This window comes from Nelumbo lutea, chromosome 5 (genome assembly GCF_056320005.1).
Source record: "Nelumbo lutea isolate HS-2025 chromosome 5, American lotus-T2T, whole genome shotgun sequence".
Taxonomy (NCBI): Eukaryota; Viridiplantae; Streptophyta; class Magnoliopsida; order Proteales; family Nelumbonaceae; genus Nelumbo; species Nelumbo lutea.
The window spans coordinates 71,113,651-71,136,515 of NC_142688.1; the positions used below are offsets into that span (position 1 = coordinate 71,113,651).

Consider the following 22,865-nt stretch of genomic DNA (forward strand, 5'->3'; position numbering starts at 1 on the left):
TGTGACTTCTCCTTCACTCCGCCTTCTGCTTACCTTGAACCCCTGCAGTGAGTTACAAGCATGAGTCGAAGCCCCGGAGTCAATACACCAGGAAGCAGAAGCTACCAACAAATTGGTTTCTATAACACAAGTTTCGAAGTTACCTTTCTTGGATTCCAGGTAGGCAGGACAATTCCTTTTCCAGTGGCCGGTCTTCTTGCAGAAGTGACAGGCATCCGATGCTTTGTCTTTCTTCTGCTTCTTGCTCTTGGTGGTTTTCTTCTGAGGCTTCTTTGCCTTCCTCTTTCTCTTGCCTGTCTTGCCAGCTTCAACAAGCATGGCTACAGGTTCATCCTTTCTAATCAGTTCCTCAGCTCTTTGCAACATATTGCTGAGCTCTTGTAAGCTGACATTCAGCTTGTTCATGTTATAGTTCATGATGAACGGATTAAAGGAAGGAGGCAAAGAGTTAAGGATAGCATCTATCTGGGTAGCAAGGTCCAGCCCGGATCCAAGAGCCTCCAGTTCGTTGATGTATCCCATCATTCGAAGACAATGGTCGTGAACTTGTTGACCCTTGGACATTTGTGCGCTCATGAACTGTTTCAAGACCTTTTGTCGAGTAGAACGATTCTGCTCTTCATACATTGTCCTGTGACTATCCAATATGTCTTTAGCAAGTTCGATCTGATCGAACTGCCTCTGTATCAGGATGTCTAAGGAGGCAATGATGTAACACCGGGCAAGGGAGTTTTTCTCCTCCCATTCTTGATAGTCTCTCCTTCGGGCCTCAGAAGCCCTATCACCCGGACGCTCCAGGGCAGGATTCTTTGCCACTTTCTCCAGCTTTTCAGAAGTTAGGACCAGCATAAGGTTCCTGTACCAGTCAGCATAGTTTTAGCCCTTCAACATACCCAGGTTTTGACCCCCGCTAAGGATCTCACTGATTGGTACATCATTGACAGCCCGATCCGACACCTAGTGCAGTATCATAATCGAGTCTAGGGGTCAGGTGTAACTTTCCAGTTTTGCCCATCAATCTCCAAGGTCCAGGGCAATACTTGAAATCTGGACCAGTTCAAAGATTCAATTAATCCCACACTGTATGTGCCTAGGGTCTCACCCCGGTAGCTGAGACAAGCCACCCCAACCGACTTGGTGGCACCACAGTGTCAGCCTTGTCAGGATAGGTCTCCCCAGACCGACCCACTGGTTGTGAACATTCTAAACTAACACGAGTCTCAATAAATGTCCAGTTTAAGGGTATTACATAGAAACATACCAAGGGAACATGAATCAAATATGTACTTTTATTCATTTACAATAAACTCATAAAGTACATCAATTTTGATTGAAGCTAAGGGCATACAAAATTGTCTAACACTCTCCACCCCGGATTGTTATAATTGGAGTAGGGATCATACTTTCGTTGGGGCTGGCCCAGGAATCCTCCTACGACATTGACTTGCTGCATCGAACCATCTTGCAATGATGGACACATGTCCATAGGATGGCCAGGAATCGAACAGATACCACACACCCTGGCAGTTTGTACTTGTCCTGCAGCGAGTTGTCTTACCAAAGCAGTTAGTTCAGAAATCTGATTTTCTAAATTTACATGGCTTACCTCATTAACCCGTCTAATGGTACCGTCTGTCCTAGCACCGAACTGTTGTGAATTTTCAGCCATGTTGGAGATTAACTCCCTGGCCGCTTCGGGTGTCTTGTTCACCAAGGCTCCTCCATTGGCTGCATCGACCATACTTCTATCCATGGGCTGAAGCCCTTCATAGAAGTATTGGATTAACAATTGTTCAGGAATTTGGTGGTGGGGACAACTAGCAACAAGTTGCTTAAACCTTTCCCAATATTCATATAATGTCTCACCACCAAACTGCTGAACTCCACATATTTCTTTTCTTATATTCGCAGCCCGGGATGCAGGAAAATATTTATCTAAAAATATCCTATTCATTTCATCCCATGTGCATACAGAACCGGGAGGGAGAATATAAAACCAATCCTTTGCTTTATCTCTTAAAGTAAATGGAAAGGCTATGAATTTTACCTGGTCCTCAGTCATACCGTGGGGTTTCATGCTTGAACAGACGACATGAAATTCTTTTAGATGTTTGTGAGGGTTCTCACCTGGGAAACCATGAAACAGAGGTAATAATTGAATCAAACTAGATTTGAGTTCAAAGGCTACCTCAAGAGTGGGGAACGTGATGCATAAGGGCTGTTGGTTCATAATTGGTGCAGCCAACTCCCTTAATGTCCTCTCTCTATCAGCCATTCTTTCTACTTCTTCGAAGTTGGGAAAATCACAAGTGGGTAGATCGAGATCTGAGTTCACCCTTTTAGGTGAACGATCCTTCCTTTGCTTAGCCTCCTTCCTTAAACGACGGGTGGTCCTCTCAATTTCGGGGTTGTACTCGAGTTCACCTCGTTGAGAAGCACGAGTCATAAAACAAGAAGGTTAACAAAAAGAAGGTAATAGCTAAGAAATTAACGTTGCTCCCCGGCAACGGCGCCAAAATTTTGATGGGTTTGTCGAAGCCCTCAAAATTAGTACTAGTCCCACAATAAAATGTTTGCAGTAAAAGTGGTTCTAGGTCGAATCCCACAGGGAGCAAATCAATAATCTCTTAGCCGAATGGGTAAAGTAATTGTGTGGGAAAATTAAATAACTAAAATTAAAAGAATAACAAACTAAACAAACAAGAGAAAATCAGTCTTACCGAATTCTGGTTCAAGGGTTCGGGTTGAATCGATTGGCCATCGATCCTAGGTACAATTCAGAATTCTTGCAATTCAAGCATTTAACCTTAGATTTATTAGGATAGCCATAATAAACCTTGTGTTTTCCTAATTCAGTTGACCAAACCCAGCATTCGATCAACACTTATCACCACTCAACTGGGTACGATAGCGTTCCATGTTAAACAATGATAGCATTAAGATTTGTGAAAACAGTTAAACCAAAATAACAATAATTGAGATAGCTGCAATTACTGAATTTTGTTCCATCGATTCTTTTAGATTGAACCATGTTAAAACATTGGTCAAAGGCTGTCACGAACAATTGACCCAAAAAGATATCAACCTAATTGCTACTTGTACCATTATTCGTGACAATTACGGATCACCGAAATCATGGATCGCAGTAGAAAAATCAACATTAATTCAGTTTGTCAGACTAATTAACATTAACATCCAATAAAAAATATGCACAAGAACCAATGAGTACTTAAATTAAAAGGAAAAAAAATAAAGTAACAACAGAACCTCACAATGACACAATCGAACCTCCCCACTTGAACCAGAAAAAGAAGCTTAGCTACTCATGATCTGCGCAATCTCCATGCTCTTCTTCTCCATAGCCGAACTGCCTTCTTGCTTCTTGGTCTTCTTGATGATCTCTTGGATCTTGGAATGAGTGATTTCTAGAGCTGGTTTGCCCCCCTCTTTATATAGCCAAAGGAGAGGGCTGTTTTCCAACTCCTTCTAGGAGATCATCTTATCCTTAGGGGGTTTTGATCTTATCTTGAACTAATCCTATCCTATCTCTTATCTAATGCTCTAATCTCAATCTTTTTATCTCTCTAGGATTATATTCAAGACTTTAGATCTGATAAAACTCTCTCCTTATAAAAACCTAGGGACTGTGGGCAGGTGCAAGATTATCCCATCAGGTATTATCGTAAATGGTGTTACACTTAACCTCTCAGCTCTTAATGATCAAGCACTGCCCGACAAGAGAAGACCTCTCTCTCGACTGTAAGGAACAGTGCCGCACTCTCTACTCACATGGATCCCGGGAATTAAAACCTTTTGCAAATCTTTTGAAATCATACATATACACACACACACACACACACACACATATATATATATATATATATATCTTATTTTTGCAAAACAAAATTCCAATGATTGAAATCAACTGTCGGCAATTTGGTTTCCATCAGAGAGAGTGCATTCCCGATCATTACCATTGTCCGACAAAGGGGCTGATCCTGTCACTATGACCACTCACTCAGATGAATTCTTAGACTGCCCCAACCTGTCTAGGTTTTGACTCCCACTAAGGATCTCACTGATTGACACATCAAAGACAGCTCGATCCGACACCTAGTGATGTGTCATAATCGAGTCTAGGGGTCAGGTGTAACTTTCCAATTTTGCCCATCTATGTCCAAGGTCTAGGGAAATACTAGAAATCTAGTCCGGTTCAGAGGTTCAAGCAATCTCATACTACATGTGCCTTGGGTCTTACCCTGATGGCCGAAACAAGCCATCCCAGCACTTGGTAGCACATCAGCATTAGCCTTGGCAGGATAAATCTCCCCAGACTTATCCAACGGCTGTGAACATTTAAAACTTACACACGTTTCTATAAGTGTCCAGTTTTAGGGTCTTACACAGAATTACACCAAACAACATGAATCAAACATGCACATTAATTTATTTCCACTAAATAATAAAAGTACATCAAATCTGATTGATGCTAAGGGCACACAAGACTGTCTAATTAGATTAGGAACTGGCTGATCTAATCTATAGATAGGATAAGGATTATACCTTATCTTAAAGGGACTTCTAATCCAGATATGATTTGGGATAGCAACTCCTAATGGGATTAGGAATTGATCCCTTTAAGTCTATAAAAGGAAGAGGGGGCGGTAGCCTTTAGACACAACAACCTCCAACAGACACAAGTCTAGTCTTCAGAGCTGAGATCACAGAGGAGAGAATTCTGCACCCGGCAAATTCTCTCTAGCCACCTCCTTCCTGCAGTCGTCGCCTATTGCAGTTTGATCTCCATTGTTTGGGATAAATCAAGATTGGATCTTGATTCCAATCTTTTGGAAAAAAGATACGTAGGAGTTGTATTCACAAGCCGTCCAGGTGATTCTTGGGAAGAATCAAGTTCTTAGGAAGGACACTGTTGATTCTGCTCCACCTTGTACTGTGCCATCTTCAGTGGGAGCAGATTTTGGTTTCTACCATGGGCGTGAACACCTCCATTGAGAGATATTGTTTCTCTGTATCAGGTATTATCTCTCTCTCTCCTCCTTTTGGTTCAGATCTGGTTCAATTTGTGGTTCAAGAATGATCCTTGAAAATATGATTTTCTAAATAGGGAATTCGATTCCCAGTTGAAGGGAAAGAAAAATTTTTGAAATTTGCCCCCTTTATTCCGCAATCTTGGGCGTCCATTTGATGGATTTCCTATCCCTTCAGTGGTATCAGAGCCATGGTTCAAATCTTGAACCATTTTGTTTCAGATCTGAACCTGCGCAAATAGGGAGAAGGTGTTCTACCCAATTTGCGCAGATATGGGTTTTGGAAAATTTGTTCCCAAAACAGATGGGCAAATAATCTGAATTTAATTTTAAATAAATCTGATTATTATTTAGAATAGTTCTTTATAATTTTCTTGATTTATGGGCTGGTCGTACAAGAGAAGATCGAAATCTTGGTTTGCGCAGGGAGAACTGCAAGATTTGCAGTTTATTGAATTTATTTATTACATTTGGCCTGTAAATAATTTTTTTTTTATTTTTAGACTCAATGTATAGGCATTTGATCTGATGTAATAATTAATAGAAATAGGATTTCTATTTATTTTAATTTTTGGATCGAAGATGGTGGCGCAGAGAACGAGATTTCACAGATGGGTGATTCGCTATCTGTGATTTGCAATTTGAGAAACTGCAATCTGTGATCTAACCTCTGTTTTGTAGGATGGAGTGTGCGAACAGCCCTGATTATCTGTTTTTCCTTTCTCTTTTATCAGTTATTTAATTTTAGATTATTTACTTGAATTAAGGATTTAAATAAAATTCAAATCCTAGACCCATTCGAACCAAAATTGGTTCAAACTGTTTGGACCAATTCAGGGTTTAATCAAGGCTGAAAGTCAGCCCTAATTTTCCCACTAATGGGCCTGAGGATTGATATTTAATTCAATGGTTAATTCAGCCCAGCTTGTAAAGGCCCAGTTTTAAATAGTTAAAACTGCAAAAAAAGCCCATTTTAAAGGATAAAGCTATATGGGCCAAACTGGGTAACCCTAATTCAGCCCATATACCTAGATAATATACACGGTTAATATTATTGAATTTTAACGGGCTTCCAACGGGCCATACAGATAATTAATTGATTGGATCAATTTGTCCCTGCATGAGATGTATGGATGTGTGGTGTTGCAAACATGGGCCATGCTCATTCGACAGTGGCTCTTGCGCACACCATGGCTGAATGCACATCATTGCCATGGTGACCCTTTTAGTCATTGGATGACCTCCCTCAATGGTGGGCCCCACACCTCATCGAGAGGTTACATGTGGAACCCTAGCCAATTTAAGGCCCACCGAAATCTGGCTTTATGAAAGTCAGTGGGAGCCACTTTGGTTTGACCTAAATCAAACTAGGGTGCAATTATTTGTTCCCTCAAGCTAATATGAGTGCATGTGATAGGGAGATTCATATGATGAACTCTCTAAAGGCCTTCCATCATTAGCATGAGGATGGGTCCTTCAGTAATGAGGAAACACACTAGAAAATGGGCTATCCATTTGCTGTTGGGCTTGTCTGAGTGTTTCATAAGATGATAGGGGCATCATAGACCGATGTGGGAGGGGCTTCACCAGAAAATGGGAACTCTCTCACAGTACTTTGGCGTTCACGAATATGATGGGTAGGCACTCATATTCAGGGTTAGACAGTTTTGTATGCCCTTAGCTTCAATCAAAATGATGTACTTTATGAGTTTATTGTAAATGAATAAAAGTGCATATTTGATTCATGTTCCCTTGGTATGTTTCTGTGTAATACCCTTAAACTGGACACTTAATGAGACTCGTGTTAGTTTAGAATGTTCACAGCCAGTGGGTCGGTCTGGGGAGACCTATCCTAACAAGGATGACACTATGGTGCCACCAAGTCGGTTGGGGTGACTTGTCTCAGCTACCGGAGTGAGACCCTAGGCACATACAATGTGTGATTAATTGAATCTTTGAACTGGTCCAGATTTCCAGTATTGCCCTAGACCTTGGAGATTGATGGGAAAAACTGGAAAGTTACACCCGACCCCTAAACTCAATTATGATACTGCACTAGGTATCGGATTGGACTATTTTTGATGTACCAATCAGTGAGATCTTTAGTGGGGGTCAAAACCTGGGTATGTTAGGACAGTTTGATAATTCATCTGAGTGGGTGATCATAGTGACAGGATCAACCCCTTTGTCAGACAAAGGTAAAGATCGGGATGCACTCTCACTGATGGAAACCAAGACTGCTGGTAGTCGATTTCAATTGTTGAAATTTGTTTTGCAAAATATATTTTATATGAGATATAAAAGTATATATATATTATGGTTTCAAAATGTTTGCGAAAGGTTTTAATTCCAGGATCCATACTTGAGAGAGTGCAACATTGTTCCTTGTAGCCGAGGGAGAGGTCCTCTCTTGTCGGCTAGTGTATGATCATTATGGGCTGAGAGGTTAAGTGTAAGACCATTGAGGATAATACCTGATGGGATAATCTTGCATCTACCCACAATCCCTGGGTGTTACAAGGTGGCTTGGCCAAGGGACCACTTAGGGTAAGTGTTGGGCCCATAGAGCCCATCTAATGGGTTTCAGGGGGTGCACTGTCCATAACAGTGTATTCGGCCAGGCCTTGTAACAAAGGCTGGGCTGAACCCATGTGCCTGATGTGTAGATCAATGTTTGGGTCCCACGCCATACAAGGAAGCCCAACTGGGTAGCAGTTTGAAAGGCTCAATGAATACATAACCCTAAATGGGCCTTAAGCCCATTTTGAACTGGGTTAATTTGATTACTCTTTAAGGGGAGAATTCTGAGATAAGATCAGCTGATAGGATTGGGCCCACACCCTATCCACTCAGAGAATCCAAGATCTAAATGAGATTTAGATTTGGAAACTTCCTAATTAGATTAGGAGTTTGCTGATCTAATCTGTAGATAAGATAAGGATTATCCCTTATCTTAAAGGGACTTCTAATCCAGATATGATTTGGGTTAGCAACTCCTAATGTGATTAGGAGCTGATCCCTTTAAGTCTATAAAAGGAAGAGGGGGCGACAGCCTTTAGACACAACAACCTCCAACAGACACAAGTCTAGTCTTCAGAGCTGAGATCATAGAGGAAAGAATTCTGCACCCTGTAAATTCTCTCTAGCCGCCTCCTTCTTGCAGCCGCCGCCTATAGCAGTTCGATCTCCATTGTTTGGGAGAAATAAAGATTGGATATTGAATCCAATTTTTTGTAGAAAAGATTGATAGGAGTTGTGTTCACAAGCCGTCCAAATGATTCTTGGGAATAATCAAGTTCTTAGGAAGGACACTGCTGATTCTGCTCCACCTTGCATTGCGCCATCTTCAATGGGAGCAGATTTTGGTTTCTAACTTGGGCGTGAACACCTCCATTGAGAGATATTGTTTCTCTGTATCAGGTATTATCTCTCTCTCCTCCTTTTGGTCAGATCTAGTTCAGTTTGTGGTTCAAGAATGATCCTTGAAAATATGATTTTCTAAATAGGGAATTCGATTCCTAGTTGAAGGGAAAGAAAAGTTTTTGAAATTCGCCCCCTTTATTCCACAATCTTGGGCGTCCATTTGATGGATTTTCTATCCCTTCAAAGGCAACCTTAAGAGGAATCACCTCGAAACACCCCTAGGACCTCGTTACAAGGTAGCTCGTGACAGAATAGCTCGCTACAAGGTAGCTCGCTACAAGGCAGCTTACTGTAGGATAGCTCGCTATGGGATAGCTCGCTACAAGACAACTCACTGCTAAGCGGCGCGACGTTTTCAGGAAGCTTCTATCTGACAAGACCATGCCCGCCAAACTACACCACGTCTCCTAACCGATGGCGCAGTCCTTGCCGGCCCGACAAGACTGCACCCACGTCTCTCGATAGATGGTGGCATGTCTGTCCTTCCAGGACGTGTCACTCATCCGATTGGGTAGTACTTTGCAACGGTTACCTGTGCAGCCCTGACAGATAATGGTTACAATAGAGGTCCAGTGGCGGTTATGCCCGATTTGACAAGAATGCTCATATTTAAGAGCCCCCTAGTTGAAGGGAAGGGCTCTCTCGAATATCTTGAGTATCTTATCTTTAATATCTTGAACTTACTCGAACTTTCTCTCGAGCTAACTTAGTGATCTAGCGCGACCTACACTCTTAGCCTTTTTGCACTATTTATTGCTTTCTCCAGCGTTCTATCTTAAGCATCGAAGTATTCCCACCGGGCAAGTCCCCCAGGAATCCTTCATCATCTTCTTCTCAGGTACCATCTGAAAGAATGGTAGGATCCATCTAATGGACGCCATAAATGTTGCGGAATTGGTGGGCGAATTTTAAAAAATTTCCTACATTCTCCCAACTAGGAATCATATTCCCTAAATTTAGAATACAATATTCAAGGATCCTACTTGAACCATAATCAAACCAGATCTGTACCAAAAGATAAATGGGAGGAATATACCTGATCCGGAGAAACAGTATCTCCCAAAGTTGGTGTTCACGCCCAAAGAATGCTCCAAGATCCGTTCCTACTGAAGATGACACAGCTGTGGATGGAACAGAACCAGCAGGGTGCGTCCTACACACTGGATCCTTCACAAGAATCCTCTGGAAACACTAAACACTGAATCCTTTTATCCTTTGTTGCAAGACTAATGTCAAGAACAGATTTCTTGACTTTCTTTTCTGCAAAGATCTAATCTTGCAAAAACAGATGGCGGCGGCAGGAGGAGAACTCTAAAGGCGAAAAGGCTAAACTGCCTTTTTCTTTTTCTGGAGTATGAATGAGATCCTATCTCAATTCGCAGGAGATATCCTATGTCTCTTCAAGGTGGTTCAAAATCTGATATTTCTCTTTCTTGATTAGGGTTTCTCCTCCTTTCTTCTTGATTAAGAATCCTCCTAATTAGGAGTTATCCCAATCCAAATCAGTATTTGGATAGGGGATAATCTTAATCATATCTGCACATAAAGTTAGCTTACTCCTGATCTTATCAAGAGGTTACCAGATTCAAATCTAATTTGAATTTGGTCTCCAAGAGTAGATATGGCTAAAGGCCCAATCCTTTTACTAACATTAATCTCAGATTCGCCCCAAGGATGGGTGATCATATCAGCCCACCTCGAAATGGGCTTCTGGCCCATTAAGTGTTCAGTGTCTAATTACTTTCCAATCTGCTGCCCAGTTGGGCTTCTTTGTATGGCGTGGGACCCAAGCATTGATCTACACACCAGCCACATGGGTTCGGCCCAGCCTTTAATACAAGGCCCAGCCTTTAATACAAGGCCCAGCCGAATTCACTGAAAAACTCAATGAACCCCTTGAGTCCATCATATGGACCCTATGGGCCCAACACTTACATTAAGTGGTCCCTGGGCCAAGTCATCTTATAAAAACACAAGGACTGTGGGAGGTGCAAGATTAGCCCATCAGGTATTATCCTCAACGGTCTTACACTTAACCTCTTAGCCCTTAATGATCAAGCACTGCCCGACAAGAGAGGACCTCTCCCTCGGCTGCAAGGAACAGTGCCGCACTCTCCTCTCACATGGATCCCGGGAATTAAAACCATTTGCAAACAATTCGAAACCGTACATATATATATAAATATATTAATTTTGCAAAACAAAATTCCAACGATTGAAATCAGTTCCCGGCAGTTTGGTTTCCATCAGAGAGAGTGCATTCCCGATCATTACCCTTTGTCCGACAAAGTGGCTGATTCTGTCACTATGATCACCCACTCAGATGAATTCTCAAACTGCCCCAACATACCTAGGTTTTGATCCCCGCTAAGGATTTCACTGATTGGCATATCAAAGGCAGCCTGATCCAACACCTAGTGAAGTGTCATAGTCGAGTCTAGGGGTCAGGTGTAACTTTCCAGTTTTGCCCATCTATCTCCAAGGTCCAGGGCAATACTGGAAATCTGGTCCGGTTCAAGGATTCAAGTAATCCCATACTGCATGTGCCTCGGGTCTTACCCTGGTGGCTGAGACAGGCCATCCCAACACTTGGTGGCACACCAGTATCAGCCTTGGCAGGATAAATCTCCCCAGACTTATCCAACGGCTGTGAACATTTAAAACTAACACGAGTCTCTATAAATGTCCAGTTTTAGGGTTTTACACAGAATTAAACCAAACAACATGAATCAAACATGCACTTTATTTATTTCCACTAAATAACAAAAGTACATCAAATCAGATTAAAGCTAAGGGCATACAAAAACTGTCTAACACCGTCCATCGCCAACAAGGAGCCAGTTAGCTGCCAGGTACGAGTTCCCGGATTGCATAGCATCACCACTTATTAATCTAATTGGATGAATTATATTAGAGAAAATCTATGATACTGGAAAGACATAGTACTGGAAGAGATTTGACTAATCAAAGCACCGCGCTTGTAAATTTGCCTCATTCATCACCTCTTTTGTGTTACTGGTTGATTGGGTATAAGTTTTTCCAGTATCATGTTTTTCTGATTTGATGGTCGAACCCATTATGTTATGAGAGCAACTATACTAAAAACTTTTTCACTTACACAAGGATTATACTTTTTGTACAAGATTAATCCCCACCCCATTAATATTTCAACATCTTTTAAAAAAATGATTGCACGTATCTCATGTGGCCTTGGTGATTTGAGAGTACGTATGCTAAAGAATGCCTCCTTATCTCTTAAAATTCTAGGGTCTGCAATAAAAGTTTACGCTCTTCCCAAGTGATCATCGGACTTGAGCCACTAAAGCCTCAAGTGAGGGGTTGCTAGAAGTAAATAGCTCTTGGAAATAAATTGTGAGTCAAAGGGATCTCAATCAGCATGGAAGTCCACATACCATTAATCATTGAAATGATTCTTCTTTGGGATTTTAAAGGCAACTTTTTGCCCCTAATATCAATAAAAATAATACTTTTAATATAATTTATGTAACATGATAACTTTTTTAGAAGAAAATATCAAATAAGGGCTTGAGATGTATGCACCGTATGAACAGGATAATTTTTCGCACTGTTCACCCCTTTCCCTTCTTCGCATCGTTTTCAAACCTTCCCCACCTCTGTTCTTAGTTGCGAAAAAAACCTCACAGCAGTGATTCTACTCATTTTCTTTTGGATTTCCGGTCCACTATCACTCGATGCTTATATGGGTCTCCTCCATCGATTCGACGCTCCAAAACCAATCACCAAAGCTCCCTGTTGTTTGCCAGTAAGAGCAGAATTGTCCGTTGTAGGTATTATCTGAGTTGTTCCAATCTTTCTCTCGGCTTCAAATTGCCCTAAAATAGAAGAATGCAGCAGAGAATGCGGTGCCCGACGGTGGATCCTCCAGCCAGAATATCAAAGCTTTTGTGGATGAAGTTTGACGTTTGGCACAGATCTAGTATAACAGCGCCCTTATTTGATACGTTTTCAAAAAAATTATGCTGTTCTAGTTGGTATATTAAAAGTGTTATTTTTATTGATAAATACGACCAAAAGTTTCCCTTCTAGAACCCCTTCTTTTTCTGTTAGAGGTCAACATCCTTCTATCAATTCAAACGAGATCTTTGTTTTTAGTAGCTTTCTCAAGCAATAATTCTATATCAATACATAAACTTTGCGCACAGAGGAGTTTGTTTGACGACACTAGGGCTGCTTGTAGCCCTATGAGTTGGCACTCAATATCAGATACTTTTTTCCTGATATCTATGATATTGCCACACTTGGACTATAGAGATTGCCGAATTACACCACACTTACTGTAAATATCACCGGAGAACTCCCCTAAGAGGGAACGAATGAAAGGCAGAGTAAAAAGAAAAGAGTATCGGTTCATCAAACAACAAGCTTCAAATCTGTTGGAGGGTAAACATTGTGAACCACTAAGAAATAAAAGAAACAGGAGCATGGCCACCTAAGATTGCAGTCAAATGGTAGACTGAAACATATGGGAAACAAATGGAGCCAATCTGCAGATCCAATTACCCAATCCAGTCTCATGTTAGTTGTATAAGAAATTGTCTTATTACATCTCTTAACTGTTGCAGCTGTGAGCCTGTGATGGACAAGGAAATTGTCTACCCCCCCTTCTTTTTATTAAAGCCACCAATCACTCACTAAGGTAAGGACAGAGGTCTACGATGAGAAAGGAGTAGTACATCATAAAAATTTGTTCGTCCAGTTTGAGAAAGCTGGACATAATGATAGCATAATAGTCATGAGCTACAAAGTAAGTTCAAAAACATGATTCTGAAGGGAAGGGAGATCGATCATATGGATGGCCAAACCATGCGGAGTGGCTGGGCAAAATTTCAAAAACAATTCTTTCTCCCTTTTGGGGATCCTATTCCTAGATTTAGAAAACTTGCATTTTTCAATGTTCATTCTTGAAACAAATCGGACTAAATCTGAAACCAAGATTAAGGGAGGGATATACCTGATACGAAACCAGCAATAGTTCCCAAAGTAGGTGTTCACGCCCAAAGATTTCACCAAATCCTTCCTCCACTGAAGATGACATAGCTTAGGGTGAGGCAGAATCAACAAAGAGATTCTTCAACAAGAACCCCAATTCTTCAGCAAGAATCACACAAGGATGTCAGCACAGCTTCAATATTGTTTCTTCTAGCACGAAACAATATCAAGATCCAATCTTGATCACTCTAAGAACAAGAGATCGAACAGGGTAGGGTGGCAAGAACAGAGAGAAGATCTAAGATTTACAAAACTGTTTAATAGAAGGATTTCTCCCTCTATTTATAATCCTTCTTGGATCAGCTTTCTAATCATATCAAGAAAGGGTTCTTTGATCCAAATCTTTATTTGGATCAGAATTCGTAAGTGGATAAGACATATCTTATCCTCTTGTTGATCTAGACGTAGATCTAAACTCAAAATTGCCCATCACTTAACTAGTCTAATTAGCGTAGTTCGAATTGTGTCGTAGGCTCATTAAGCCATTAGGCTCTCTTCCTTTTGAATGCTGGCTAGCTTGGCTCTCTTTGTATGGCGTGGGACCCATCATTGATCTCTACATAAGCCATATTGGTTAAGCATAATCTCTGTTACAAGGCTTGGCCAAATTCACTGTTAAAGACAATGAACCCCTGAGCTCAACAGTGTGGCAGGCCTAACATTTACACTAAATGGTCATTGGGTCCAGCCACCTTATGAAGGCCCAAGCACTATAGACTTATGTGAGATTATCCCATCAAGTATGAACCCTAAATGGTCTTACATTTAACCTCTCAGCCCATAATGATTAAAAACTACCTGACAAGAGAGGATATTTCCCTTGGCTGCAAGGTACAGTGTTGCACTCTCTACTCACATGGATCCCGGGAATTAAAACATTTTACAAACATTTTGTGAAACCAAAATATATATGTATACCTATATATAAATATATTTTGCAGAAACAAATTTCAACAAATATGAAATCAATTGCCAACAGTTTAGGTTTCCATCAGAGAGAGTGCATTCTCTATTCATTCACTTTGTTCGACAAAGGGGCTGATTCTGTCACTATGATCACATACTCAGGTGAATTCTTAGATTGCCCCAATATACCCAGGTTTTGACCCCCTCTAAGGATCTCACTGATTATCTTATCAAAGATAGCTCAATCCTACACCTAGTGTAGTATCATAGTCGAGTTTCGAGGTTAGGTGTAACTTTTCAGTTTTGCCTATCTATCTCCAAGGTCTAGGGCATAACTAGAAAATGGTCCGGTTCAGAGCTTCAAGAAAACCCACACTACATGTGCTTTAGGTCTTACCCAGGTAGTTGAAACAAGCCACCCCAACCTTCTTGGCAGCACATTAGTGTCAGCCTTGGCAAGATAAACCTACCAGGTCTATCCAATGACTGTGAAGATTCTAAGCTAACACGAGTCTCATAAGTATCCAGTTTAAGGGTATTATACAGAAAGACACCATAATAACACAAATCAATTATGTACTTCATTCATTTACAATAAATGTCAATAAGTACATTAATATGATTGGAGTTAAGGGCATAATTGTCTAACAGCTCCCACTTGCACATTGATCCAATCGGGTATAAGCCAGAGTCTCATACTTTCTAGGTGTTTCTCAAACACTTTTTGCATTAGGGGCTTAGTCAATGGGTCTACCACATTCTCCACTGATGCTACCTTCATTCTTTAGGTACCTTCACTTACGACAAAGTGCTTGGCTTGGGTTGTGGACTATTTTTCTTACTACATAAGACCCCATCGTAAAGATATAACTAGATGTAGAGTTTCTATCATCTGGGTCTGATTGGAAATCGGCATCGGTATACCCTAGAATCTGTAGTGAACTACCTTTGAACACCAGGCAAAACTCTTTTGTACTTCAAAGTTATTTTAATATCTTTTTCACAATTGTCTAGTGCTCCTGTCCTAAGTTAGATAGATATCTACATACTACACTCACTGCTTGAATAATGTCAAGTCGAGTGCACAACATGGCATACATGATGCTCCCTATGGCTAAGGCATAGGGAACCTCTCTCATGTCCTCAATCTATCTCTATAGAGTTAAAGTCCCAAGATGTAGGAGGCTTCTCCAAGAACTTTCATGTAGAATTGCTGCGAAAGCCATACTTTCATCGTAGTTAACATTCCTACATTATTCCCACTATGAGTAAAATGTCATCTACATACAAAACCAGGAACGTAACCTTATCTTCTACTGTTTTCTTGTAAACACTGGGCTCATCCGGATTCTGCTCAAAGTCAAACTGTTGACAGTAGAGTCAAACCAAATGTTCCAATTCCTAGAACCTTGCTTAAGTCCATATATGGATCAATTGAGTTAACACACCATGTGTTCTTGACCCGTAACAACTAATCCTTGCAGTTGCTACATGTAGATATCTTTAGTAAGATCTTCGTTCAGGAACACGATTTTGACATCCATTTTCCAAATCTCACAATCATGGTGTGCTCCTACAGCTAGTAGGATCCTAATGAATTTAAGCATATCCACTAGCGAAAATGTTTCATCATAGTCGATTCCCTCATTTTGAGTGTACCCTTTCACCACAAGACGAGCCTTATAAGTCTCAACTTTCCCATCGGGGCCCTTCTTCCTCTTGTAAATCCATTTACAACCAATTGCTTTTACCCCATCGAGCGGAACTACAAGAATCCAGACTCCATTGGTCTTTATTGAGTCAATCTCAACTATCATGGTTTCTACTCATTTCAAGGAATTTATGTCCAACAAAGCTTTCGTATAAGTCACGGAATCTTCATCACCGTTCATGGCTTTCATAAAGTAACTTTCTTGATCATAGCCATAACGAACTGGATGCCTAGAATCCTGGGTAGACCTTCTATGTTGGTTGTTTTCTAAAGCCTATGGGACACTCCCACTATCCCTGAGCTCTCCTCATCAAGAATAACTTCCAGATGATGATTGTCCAAGATATAATCTTCTTCCAAGAAATAGGCATTTCGACTTTAAAACACCTTTTACTCATTTGGATCATAGAATAAATAACCTATAGAGCTTTTGGGGTAGCTTACAAATAGGCAACGACTAGTCTTGGATTTCAATTTGTCAGCACTTGTCCTTTTAACATGTGTTGGATAACCCCAAATTTTCAAGTGTCTTACACTTGGTTTCTTACCGGTCTACAACTCATATGGAGTCTAAGAATGGATTTGGTTGGAATGCATTCAGCATGTATATCGTAATTTCTAATGCGTAACCCCAAAATGATATAGGTAATTTCAAGTGGACGAGAAGTAAATGGACCATATCTAATAGAGTTTAATTTCTCCTTTCCGATACACCATTTAATTATGGTGTAGAAAGAAGAGCTAGTTGTGATACAATCCCGTTTTCCTTTAAGTAGTCATTGAATTCATTGGAGAGATATTTGCCTCATCGATCTGATCGAAGGGCCTTAATTTGTTTCCCCAACAATTTCTCAATCTCTTGTCTGAACTCCTTAAATTTTTCAAAGGATTCAGACTTGTGTCTCATTTGGTATACGCCATACCGAGAAAAATCATCAGTAAATATTATAAAGTAAACATGTTGGTTACGTGTCCTAACATTCATGGGGCCACATACATTAGTATGTATCAGGTCTAGTGTGCCTATAGATCTTTCAGGCCTATCTATAAATAGTCGTTTCGTCATCTTACCCTGAAGGCAAGATTCGCAGGTTGGAAGATCTTCTACAATTAGAAAATTCAAAGAACCATCCTATACAAACATTGTAATACAATCTTTATTAATGTGGCCAAGTCGGTAATGCCACAAGCACGTGGGATTAATTGTACCGCATGTTCTTTTCTTGAATATTACATCCGATGTAGTTAAGGTTAAGTTTGTTTCTAGAGAATGATGGAGAATATAGAGACCATTCTCAAGTTCTCTGTAAGTGAGGAATTTGTTATTCCATTTAATAGTAATCACATTACTAAATAAAATAGAATAACCATCCATACACAAATTTAAAACAGAAATCAAATTTTTTCTCAAATTAGGTACATAAAGACAGTCTTTAAGTAAAATAATTCATTCTCTGAAATACAATTCTACAGTTTCTATGATTGTAGCTATTGTAGAAGTCCCCAAGTAAATAGTCACTTCTCCGTTACTCATCCTTCTGCTTGTCTTGAACCCTTTCAATGTGTTACATGCATGAGTAGAAGCCTCGAAGTTAATACACTAAGACACAGAAGTGTCCAACAAATTGGTTTATATGATAAAGGAATCAAAATTACTTTGCTTCTTGCTCTCTAGATATTGATGACAATTCCTCTTCTAGTGGTTGGTCTACTTGAAAAAGTGACAAGCATCTGATGTCTTTTCCTTTTTCTGTTTTTTTGTCTTGCCAGCTTTCTTTTGAGGCATCTTCTTTGCCTTCCTCTTCTTCTTGTCTAATTTGCTATGTTCAACAAGCATGGTAATTGGGCTATCCTTCTTAATAAGTTCTTCAGCCCTCTACAACATATTGCTAAGTTCCTAAAGACTAACTTTTAGCTTATTCATGTTGTAATTTATGATAAACTGATTGAAAGAGGGTGGCAAAGAATTAAGAACAGTATCAATTTTAGTGTCATCACCAAGCCCTGAACCAAGAGCCTCGAGTTCATTGATATAGCCCATTATCTTTAGACAATGGTCATGAACCTATTAGTTCTCAGTCATTTGAGTGGTCATAAACAATTTTAGGACATTTTTGTCGAATAGAACGATTATGCTCTTCATACGTCGTCCTCAGACTATCCATGATATCCTTGGACACTTCGATCTTATCGAACTGTCGTTGTATCAAATTGTCCAAGGAAACTATAATATAACATCGGGCAAGAGAATTTGTCTTCTACCATTCTTGATACTCTTTCTTCCATGCCCTAGAAGCCTAGTCACCCGGACGTTCCAGTGCAGTTTGTTTGGCTACTTTGTCCAATTTCTTGGATGTCAACACCAGCATAAGGTTACGGAATCAGTTAGCGTAGTTTGGGCCCTTAAACTTATTATCATACAACAGTTTGACAAATGATCCATTTGCCATTTCTGATAAAAGGCAATGCAAATTATTAATCTACAACCTAAATTGATTCATGTTATTTACATAGAAAAAGGCTTTTAATCTATGTTCCATTTTCATTTCTTAATCTCTGAGATTTCCCTCCCATTTCAATGACGGAGACACGATTGTCTCTGAAAATTTAAAAAATCACATACGGTGCATGGAGTTAACCTAAATTGATTCATGTTATTTACATAGAAAATTTGGGAAATTCTAAGATTTCCCTCCCATTCCACTCATTTTATGAACTTTCTCTTTGGCTTCTGTCAAACAAGATTCATTGCTATTTTAGGTTAAACATTTCTGTTTAGTAAGTGTAGACCCATCATGTTCGTGAACGCCAAGGTATTGTAAGAGAGTTCCATTTTATGATAGACCCCTCCCACATCGGTTTATGATGCCCCAATCGTATTATGAAGCAATCAAACAGACTCACCAGCAAATGGATAGCCCAATTATATAGTGCATCTCCCTATTACTAATAAACTCATCCTCATGCTAATGACGGAAAGCCTTTAGAGAATTCATCATATGAATCTCTCTATCACATGCATTTATACAAATTTAGAGGGAACAAATTGTTACATCCCTATATTTGATTTAAGTGAAACCAAAGTGGCTCCCACCGACTTTCTTAATGTCAGATTCAAATGGACCCAAAACGGCTAAGATTCTGCACGGTTCCTCTTATGTGTAGAGAACCACTAATGAATGAACATGGTCTAAGTGTTTATGGCTCATGTACATAGCACATCACACATCATACATCACATGCATGAAACTATCACATAATTGATCAAATCAATTAAATCAACTATAAAACCCTAAATTAATTAAGTTAAATCAACATCAACCCATTAAAACGCATAATATTATCATATAACATTATCTAGGTATATGGGCCAAACTGCTTTTTGCATTTCGGCCCATATAGCATTTATGTTGAAAAATGGGCTAATGCAGTTTTAACTCATCAAAACTAAGTTTTGTAGGGTGGGCCAAATTGCATCTTGTAATGGGCTATCAAACCCCTGGCCCAAATCAGAATTTGGGGCTGAGAACAGACCCCTATTGAATCATAGGTTCGATCCAACCAATTTGGATCAATCATGGGTCAAACCGGCCTAAGGTTTGGTGTCCATAACTAGATCCAATTCAAAATTGTGATTTGAAATTAATTACAGTCGATTAAAGACAATAAAAAATCAGCAAGAAAACATATCAGAGGGTTGTACGTGTGATTTCAAACCTACAAAACAAAGGGGATTGTAAATAGTGAAATCGATATATGCAAATCACAGATTGCAATTTTTCAAACTGCAAAAGGTCTTCTCTTCTTCCACACATTCCAGCAAGTCTTTAGATGTAAAAAAATAGAAATACCTAATTTTCTATTAATTACATCACATCAAATCCTATACATTTTGTCTAAAAATTAAAAACAATTATTTACATGCCAAAATGAATAGAATGAAAATTTATAGGGTGCGCAAATCTTGCCGCCTTTAAAGAATTCGATCTCCTTCACACAACAACTCAAGAATCCAAGAAACAATTATAGAACCATTCCATAATCAATAAAGAATAATAAAGAATTAATTTCAGATCTATACACCCAAAAATTGGAAACCAATTCCCAGAAAACTGCAAACTTGCACAAATCGAGTAGAATAATTTCTGCCCATTTGTGCAAAAACAGATCTGGTCTAGATTTGGTTTAAGACTTCAACCTGACTCTGATACCACTGATGGGAAGAAAGATCCATCATATGGATGGTCGAACCATAGAGGGTGACTGGGCGAAATTTCAAAAAAAAAATTATTTCTTCCTTCCGGGAATCCTAATCCCTGATTTAGAAAAACTATATTTTCAAGGTTCGTTCTTAAAACAAACTGGACCAAATCTAAAACCAATATTAAGGGAGGGATATACCTGATACGAAATCAATAGTAGTTCCCAACGTAAGTGTTCATGCCCAAAGATTTCACCAAATCCTTCCTCCATTGGAGATGACAACTTAGGGTGAGGCAAGATCAGCAAAGAGATTCTTCAACAAGAACCCCAATTCTTCAACAAGAATCACGCAGGGATGTGAGCACAAATTCAAGACTGTTTCTTCTAGCAAGAAACAATATCAAATCCAATCCTTACCACTCCAAGAAATAGAAATCGAATAGGGTAGGGTGGCAAGAGCAGAGAGATCTGAGATTTGCAAAAGTGTTTAACAGAATGATTTCTCCCTCTATTTATAATCCTTCTTGGATCAACTTCCTAATCATATCAAGAGAGGGTTCTTTGATCCAAATATTTATTTGGATTAGAACTCCTAAGTGGATAAAACATATCTTATCCACTTGCTGATCTAGAAGCAGATCTAAACTCAAATTCACCCATTTCTTAATTAATCTAATTAGCCCAATTTGAATTGGGCCTTAGGCCCATTAAGCCTTCAGGCTCACTTCCTTTTGATTGCTGACTAGTTTGACTCTCTTTGTATGGCATGATACCCATTATTGATCTTCACATAAGCCATAATTGTTTAGTCTAACTTCTATTATAAGGTCTGGCTGAATTCACTATTAAAGACAATGAACCCCCTAATCTCATCAGTATGAACTCTTAGCAGACCCAACATTTACACTAAATGGTCATTAGGTGAGATTAGCTCATCAAGTATGAATCCTAAATGGTCTTACACTTAACCTCTCAACCCCTAATGATCAAACACTGCCCGACAAGAGAATACCTCTCATTCGGCTGTTATGTACAGTGTTGCACTCTACTCATATGGATCCAAGGAATTAAATACTTCTGCAAACATTTTGTGAAACCATAATATATATGTATATATATAAATATATTTTGCAAAACAAATCTCAACAAGTTTTAAATCAACTGCTGACAGTTTAGGTTTCCATCAAAGAGAGTGCATTCTCCGATCATTCACTTTGTCCAACAAAGGGGTTGATTCTGTCACTATGATCATCTACTTAGGTGAACTCTCAGACTGTCCCAACATACCCAGGTTTTGACCCCTCTAAGGATCTCACCAATTCACATATAAAAGACAACCTAATCCTATACCGAGTGCAATACCATAATCGAATCTAGGGGTTAGGTGTAACTTTTCAATTTTGCCCATCTATCTCCAAGGTCTAGGGCATAATTAGAAAATGGTCCGGTTTGGAGTTTCAATCAAACCCACACTAGATGTGCTTCAGGTCTTATCTTGGCAGCTGAGACAAACCACCCCAACTTTCTTGACAGTACATTAGTATCAGCCTTAATAAGATAAACCTCCCTAGGTGTATTCAATGGCTATGAAGATTTTATACTAACACAAGTCTCATAAATGTCAAATTTAAGGGTAATACAGAGAAACAAAACAATATAACATGAACCACTTATGTATTTCATTCATTTACAATAAATGTGAATAAGTACATCAATCTGATTGAAACAAAAATGGTTTAGTAGCCCTGCTTCAAGCTTAATTTCAACATTTTCATTTAATTTGTTTTTTATTTTCCTATGTACTTTTCATATTAGTTTTGTATTAGAGATTCTCTAAACTCATTTTGATTCATTACCAATTACCATCTTAAAGAGTTGTCAATGGATAGGATTTTGATCTACTCCAATTCAATCCAATAGAGTAGGATATTTTTTTGAATCTTAAAAGAATATTCGTTCAATCTCGATGAAGATCAGAATGTACATGCCTTCTGAAAATCAGGATGCATAAGCCACGTGGACACATGTAGACAAGATAAAGCATGAAACACGGAGACTATTATGAGGTCAGAAAGCAAGCTTCTGCAATCAGCAATAATCATGTTAATGCACCACAGAAGACTAGATGACTCCAACAGGAGCATAGTGTTAATGCTAGGTAGTTCTCATTGGTCAAAGTCCTTCCTGTGTTAAATGTGTTAATTAACAGTTATATAGTGTTAATTACTATTGGAATTCTTTAAACCCACCTAACTCAAGTATTGCTTGTATTAGTGACCTTGAAAATCAATACACATTGTGTAATTCGCACCTGATACATTGCAATATTTTGAATCCTGATACATTGCAATTGAGGCAAGGCAATTTGGGCTATCTCCCCTTCATTTGTATGCCTTACCAGCTATCACCAAGTCTCACCTTCTATAACCATGTTAAAAGATTGTAACTAGTAGAAACTTCAGACATGGTTGCAAAATATTGTGTCAAACCAGTTGGCGAGAATTATTTGTACCACAATAATAAATTATAGAAGACAAACTCTA

The 22,865-nt window shown here is 39.3% G+C and overlaps 1 non-coding gene across 1 annotated transcript; it reads left to right on the plus strand.

Annotated features, from left to right (window-relative positions):
• The first annotated feature begins 1,799 nt into the window (after positions 1 to 1,799).
• On the plus strand, positions 1,800 to 1,906 carry LOC148852859 (small nucleolar RNA R71). The gene has a single exon (XR_016100120.1). It is a non-coding gene; the product is annotated as a small nucleolar RNA R71 (small nucleolar RNA).
• The last annotated feature ends 20,959 nt before the right edge of the window (positions 1,907 to 22,865 follow it).